General features: G+C 46.8%; 1 pseudogene; it reads left to right on the forward strand.

Annotated features, from left to right (window-relative positions):
• Positions 1 to 7,092: 7,092 nt before the first annotated feature.
• Positions 7,093 to 7,211, forward strand: LOC134930108 (5S ribosomal RNA; annotated as a pseudogene).
• Positions 7,212 to 7,514: the final 303 nt, after the last annotated feature.

Consider the following 7,514-nt stretch of genomic DNA (forward strand, 5'->3'; position numbering starts at 1 on the left):
CTTCACTAACTTTGGATTCCACCCTAAAGTCCCTGAGTTCCAACCGCTTCCAGCAACTTCTGTTCCCGCAGTGGATATCACCTTGCATCAGTTTGCCAATATCTGGAAGAGCGTACGATCAGCTCTGCTCAAGGCATCGTTCAGGTACAAGAAGTTTGCGGATAAGAAGCGTCGAGCAGTTCCTGCTCTCAAGGTGGGTGATCGGGTATGGTTATCCACGAAGAATTTGAGGTTAAGAGTTCCCAGTATGAAGTTTGCACCTCGCTATATCGGTCCTTTCAAGATTGAACAAGTCATCAATCCTGTTGCTTACAGACTCCAGTTGCCTCCCTTCTTAAAAATACCCAGGACATTCCATGTTTCCCTGTTGAAACCGCTGATCTTGAATCGGTTTCATTCCTCACTTCCTCCAACTCCGAAAGTCCAAACTCAACGAGGCGTTGAGTATGAAGTGGCCAAGATCCTGGACTCACGTCACCGTTACGGTCAACTACAATATCTTATTGACTGGAAGGGTTATGGTCCTGAGGAACGTTCATGGACCAATGCTTCTGATGTCCATGCTCCTGCCTTGGTCCGGAGATTCCATTCCAAGTTTCCTCAAAAGCCAAAGAAGTGTCCTGGGGCCACTCCTAAAGGGGGGGGTGCTGTCACGATCCGGGTATCTGGACGCCATTTCTTACCCATCAGATGCCTCCTAAGGCTGGCTCAGCGCTCCAGGACCGGATCCCATTTGTTATCCTGATGTGTACATTCCTGTATCCTCTCCTGTCACTCTGGGACGCTGTCACAGTAAACGCCATATTACACCGGGCATGGCATCTCCCACGGCCTCCGCCGCCGTCCCTGAACTTCTGCATGCAGAGTGTCTGAGTGGCGATTACGTCAGCCGCGGCCTCCGCTGTGTCCGCGTGGTTGGATGTGCATCTGTCAGCCTGGCGCCTCCTGTCTCCGGTGGCCGGCGCCGCCATTCCTGTTTTCATTACCACATGGATTACAAACCAAACTTCCCTCCAAGTGTCTGCATGGGCGCAGCCATCTTGGATTCTGTCAGCTGATCATTTCCATCAATCTGTTGTCAGTATTGATAATCTGCCTAATTGCCTAGCCAATCCCTTCCTTGCTGCAGGTATAAATACACTGTGCCTGAGCAAGGAAGGCGTCAGTGCTTTGGTTGTCAAACCTAGTTCCTGTTTGTCTCTCTCCTGTGATTGTCTTCCAGGTTCCAGCTCCTGTCTCAAGACTTCCACCATAGAGACCCGCACCAGCATTCCACCTGCGGTGTAGCCTGACTCTCCAATCCATTGTGGATCCATCTGTTTCCAGCTACAACATTACCTGCTTCCAGCTCAGCTTCCAGCAGAGTACAGCTTCCCTTAAAGGGCCGGTGTCCTTTCTACACTTTACCACTCTCCACCGGTATTATTATTTCTCCGCTCTCAAGTTCTACATTTCAGTTCATATTTCATCGCTCCCAAGTTCATTTATTATTTAACTGGTTCCAGCCAGTATCCACTCCGTGCTAACAACAGTCTGGTTCCAGCCAGTATCCACAGCAGCTGTTTTATCTTCAGCAACCCAGCTTTTCCTGGAACACCAGCTGGCACAATCCTGGGTTATCTCCATTGCTACAGTCGGGCCTGGTAAGGACTTTCCATCTAGAAGATCATAAGAACTATCTCACACTACCAGTGCCCTGTGGCTCCTGCCATCCTGTAGTACCCAGGAACTGCATTTATTCTTTGCTGACTTTTATGTTTTCTTTTACTGCTGCTGTGTTGCGGAGTTGTCATAATAAACATCATTGACTTTTATCCAAGTTGTCGTGGTCACGCCTTCGGGCAGTTATTATTCATGTTACTTACATGTCCAGGGGTCTGATACAACCTCCCAGGTTCCGGTACATCTCAGCCCCTACAACTGAGGCTGCCTCCCGTCAGCTCAGGCCCTCAGTTGTGACATATGGATCCTAATTTTAGGCCCATAGTCACTCCTGACTGTAGGAAGTGCAGGAATCGACCCCCCTGGAATTCCTCTGTAGGGCCTTCCCGGCCACACACCAAGCAACCTATTTTCGCCATATACAGTGAAAAAGTCTTGCTGTCACGTCTTTCCTAGCCTTTATCAGCGTAGGAATAACTGCATCCGGAATGCCCTTTTCCGCTAGGATCCGGCGTTCAACCGCCATGCCGTCCAACGCAGCCGCGGTAAGTCTTGGATCAGACAGGGTCCCTGTTGCAACATGTCCTGACTGAGAGGCAGAGGCCATGGGTCCTCTGAGAGCATTTCTTGCAGTTTCGGGTACCGAGTCCTTCTTGGCCAATCCGAAGCAAAGAATATTGTTCACACTCCTCCGTTTATTACAATTCTCAGCCCTTGGGTCTGAGAGGAAGAGGAGGGAATATATAGACCGACTGGAACACCCACGGTGTTACTAGTGCAACCACAGCTATCGCCTGAGAGTCCCTTGACCCAGCATAAAACCTTTTTTATCTTTTTATTGAGGTGGGACGCCATGTAGTCCACCTGAGGCAGTTTCCATCAATTTGCAAAACTGCGTGAAGACTTCCTGATGAAGTCACCACTTTCCCGGGTGGAGGTCGTGTCCACTCCCGGAATGAACACTGCTGACAGTGCGCTTACTTGATTCTCCGCCCAGCGAAGAATTCTGGTGGCTTCTACCCTCGCCACCCTGCTCATTGTGCCGCCCTGGCGGTTTACATGAGCCCCTGCGGTCTGACTGGATGAGAACCGGTTGGTCGCGAAGCAGGAACTCCGCTTGACTTAGGGCGTTGTATATGGCCCTTAGTTCCAGGATATTGATGTGAAGGCAAGTCTGTTGGCTTGACCACAAACCTTGGAATTTTCTTCCCTGTGTAACTGCCCCCCACCCTCGGAGGCTTGCATCCGTGGTCACCAGGACCCAGTCCTGAATGCCGAATTTGCGGCCCTCGAGAAGGTGAGCACTCCGCAGCCACCACAGGAGAGACACCCTGGCCCTGGGGGATAGGGTGATTAACCGATGCATCTGAAGATGTGATCCGGACCACTTGTCCAGTAAGTTCCATTGTCCTTGCATGGAACCAGCCGAAGGGGATGGCCTCGTATGATGCCATCATCCTTCCCAGGACTCGAGTGCAGTGATGCACTGACACCTGTTTCGGTTTTCAATGGATTCCTGACCAGTGTCATGAGCTCCTGAGCTCTCTCTATCAGGAGATAAACCCTCTTCTGGTCTGTGTCTAGGATCATGCCTAGGCGAGGCAGATGAGCTGTAGGAACCAACTGCGACTTCGGAATATATAGAATCCAGTCGTGTTGCCGTTTCACTTCCAGAGAAGGTGATACGCTGTCCAGCAACTGCTCTCTTGATCTCGCTTTTATGAGGAGATCATCTAAGTATGTGATAATAGTGACACCTTGCTTCCGCAGGAGCACCATCATATCCGCCATTACCTTGGTGAAATTGGTAATGACAATCCCGTACCGCAATTCTGAGGTACGCCTGATGAGGTGGATAAATGGGGACACGAAGGTATGCATCCCTTATGTCCCGATTCATTTCAGGCTTGCAATGACCGCTCTTAGCGATTCCATCTTGAACCTGAACCTTTTCAGGTATATGTTCAGGGATTTTAATTCAATATGGGTCTAACCGAACCGTCTGGTTTCGGGATTATAACATGATCGAATAATAACACCCTCTTGTTGAAGGAGGGGACCCTTGACCACCACCTGTTGAAGATACAATTTACGAATTGCAGTTAACACTGGCTCCCTCTCTTGGGGGGAAGCCCGCCGGGTCCTCGGTGAGGGGGCGTCTTCTCACAGTCCAGCCTGTATCCCTGCGATACAATTTCTATTGCCCAGGGATCTAACAGGGAGTGAACCCACTTGTGGCTGAACTTACGAAGGCGTGTCCCCACCGGGCCTAGCTCCGCCTGTGGAGCCCCAGCGACATGCGGTGGATTTTTGTAGAGGCCGGGGAGGACTTCTGTTCCTGGGGACTAGCTGTGTTGTACAGCTTCTTTCCTCTGCCCCCGGCTCTGACAAGAAAGGACGCACCTCAGACTTTCCTGTTTCTTTATTGGAAAAGCTGCATTTAATAATGTCGTGCTTTCCTAGGCTGTGCAGGAATATAAGGCAAAATATCAGAATTACCAGCTATAGCTGTGGAGACCAGGCCCGAGAACCTTTCTCCACACAATCCTCAGCCTTCCATATGCCTCTTAAGTCGGCATCATCTGTCCAATGTATATTCTACAGGACACGTCAAGCAGAAATCGACATAGCTTTTGTCTCTAGGACCCAGTATACTCATGTCCCTTTGGGCATGCTTTATAATTATATATCTATCACTTAAGACAGCATCTTAAAATATTTATATGCATACTAGGGTCTCAATCTCTGCTGATAAGGTACCTGTCCACGCTGCCACAGCGCTATAAACCCATGCCGACACAATCGCCGGTCTGGGTAGTATACTAGAATATGCACACTATCTGCAGGATCCCTGAGAATAGCTAGTGCAAACAGGACACCCAAGGGGAAGATTCTCAACCCATCCTGGCCCTAGTGGGGAAAGGATACAGCCTGAGAATTCTCTTGTGGGAAGCTGCCGTCTCTTGTCTGGAGATTCCCGCTCTTTTTCCTCATGAGAGGAGGGAAATTTACCTCAGCATTCTTCCACTTAACATGTGTACTCTCGTGTCAGGGACAGATGAGTCATCAGTGATATGCAAATCATCTTTTATTCCAATAATCATATATTGAATATCTTTTAGCCCTCTTGGCTGTAACTTTGCATTATCGTAGTCGACAGTGGAGTTAAACTCCGTGTCAATACTTTGTTATTTTGGATAGTGAACATAGAGAGACTCTGAAGGACTCTGTGACATAGGGACAGACCAGGGTAGATTTCCTTTCTGTTCCCTAACCTTTTGTGCAATAATTTTACCTCAGCACTTACACATATCCAAACAGGTGTCGGCGTTGTTGACGGAGACACCCTCCCACACACTTATCCGCTCTATCACCTCCTTAGAGGAGCCTTTTACCTCAGACATGTCGACACACGCGTACCGACACACCACACACACAGGGGATGCTCTATTTGAAGACAGTTCCCCCACCAGGCCCTTTGGAGAGACAGAGAGAGAGTATGCCAGCACACACCACAGCGCTATATAATACAGGGATGTACACTATGCGAAAAAAGGGAGAGAAGAAGACTCTTTTGTGGGTGCACTCTCACCCCTATACACAGACACATTTTCCTTTCCACCCGCCAACCAAACCCCCCCCCCCTTTCCCCCCCCCCCACATTTATAGTATTTATCTCATTATTTCACTCCAAAAAATCCACCCCCCACAATATACTTTTCCCCCCCAGTCTTTCCATAGCGATTCCCACCACCTCCATCCACGCCACTTATACACAAATATATATATATATTTACAAATATCCTCTTATAATGTCTCTAGCGTCAGAATATAACTTAGGTTAAGATATGCTGTCTCAATATATGTACATTTTATGTATCAATTTGATTATTCCTTATTTACATATATTCATAATCTATTCTTACTTATTATCATAATCTTCTATATTTATATAATAATTTTATTTATCAATTTGTCGACTTATCTTTTCCTTATAACAATAATTGTTATGCTCATTTATATCCAATTGCCTTGTATATTTCTCATATATTTCTTCTTTCCTTTTGTGCAATGGGCCACTATTTGCAAGTTTAATAGGGAACCAATACAAATCAGAACAGCAATTCCACCTGTGCAGCAATTGGCAACGTAGGACACACCTCCCTTTTGATTGGACATTGACCAGCCCCCTTGCAAGATAAAGCCCGCACGATCCCCTCCATGAACAGGAAGTGATCAAGCCCGGTGAACGGGTGAAACGCGTCTTCCGTTCCATACCCCACTGCCTGGGGGTGACAGCCGATTCCGGACAGCCTGAACCACGAGCCGCTCATTCTCCAGCAGCCGCTACATCAACCCGCCGCCGCCACACACTGCCGCGACGGGACTTTGAACATTGCGTCCCTTCCTCCTTCAGCCGCATCAGCCCTGCAGATATTATTGGACATTCCACCACCTGCCCGCAACGGACTTAAACAGACCACGTCTCCGTAACATATCAGGCAGACCGGTCTGCTCTGCGGCCATAACGAACTGTTCAAACTTGACAACCACTGTATCCTGCATCTTTAATATGCTTGGACTCTGATACGGACATCCCATACTCATACAGCACTCTGCCACATACCAGTGACCGATCGCCCCCACAATTCCGGGTAATATCTGCATAACTGCAGTATTTTTCTTGCACCTTTATTTGTATTCAACTTCAGATGCTTATTTCTCAATATTATTCATCAAATCTGTTTTATGCAAGTACTCGCTTTATAGGCAGTCGGCATCCAGCGGCATTATACTGTTATCACTTAGGATATTGCTAAACCTTTGATGTTCAGTTATTAAACTGACATATTCTTTTGGCTCAGCAAATTATCAATATTTTTTTGTATCTCATATCTTTATATTATTTCAAGTTTTCATTTTCTACTATTATTATCATCTAGCATTTCTGTAGCTCTGTATACAGTGGGACATAATTAATCCCAACATATCTTGTTAGAATCGTTGATATTATTTCCTCATCTTCCCAACTGATACCATTTTGGCACAAAGGATAATAATCGGATAGCATCAAATTAATGGTGTTGCATGGTTCAAATCAACTTAATTGTCTGCTAATTGTGTACAATTTGTTCTCTATTACATCAAGTACCTACATTATAGGTACTATCAGCACCCCGCAATTAAGCAGCCTATTGACTATCAACCTTTCTCAAACCACTACATATCAGCATTGTTCTTCTTCCTTTTTTTCCCTTCCTTCTTCCAACTTTTTACTTTTTTCAGGACTCTCACCACTGATTCAGGGGTAATTATCCCGGTCTAACGGTGGCAGCAGATCCCCTATTTTCCTCTCCAACTTATTCTTTTTCTTCTCCATTTTCGTGAACTCTCATCAGTGATTCTCGAGCCCTCGATATCAAATATGTCTTCTACTATCATACCACACTGGTAACGCCCGAATCCTTCCGATCTTGGAAGCTAAGCAGTGTAGGGCTGGGTCAGTACTCGAGTGGGAGACTCTTGAGGAATACTCAGTTTAGTAGAAATTCCTGGACGGTTTTGCTCAGCGTCTAACACTGACAGCAGATTCATCTTGCTTATTCTATCTTTACCCATCCTATCTGTCTCCTCATTATCACTCACAAGAGAATAAAATTGCCTCATCTTTTCAGGCCTCCAGCTGTTATTTTCGCACCCAGGCAGCTCAGAACCAATATTCAGTATTTACACTGTAATTAAATTTTGTTCTGTGTTTCCTTCTTTCCCAAAAACCCCCTTCCCCCCCCCCCCCTAACCCCCACCTTGATTTTTGACAGCTTACTTTACTACTATTTTACTAATTGTTGTTA

The sequence above is a fragment of the Pseudophryne corroboree genome, chromosome 5, assembly GCF_028390025.1.
Source record: "Pseudophryne corroboree isolate aPseCor3 chromosome 5, aPseCor3.hap2, whole genome shotgun sequence".
In the NCBI taxonomy this organism is placed as follows: Eukaryota; Metazoa; Chordata; class Amphibia; order Anura; family Myobatrachidae; genus Pseudophryne; species Pseudophryne corroboree.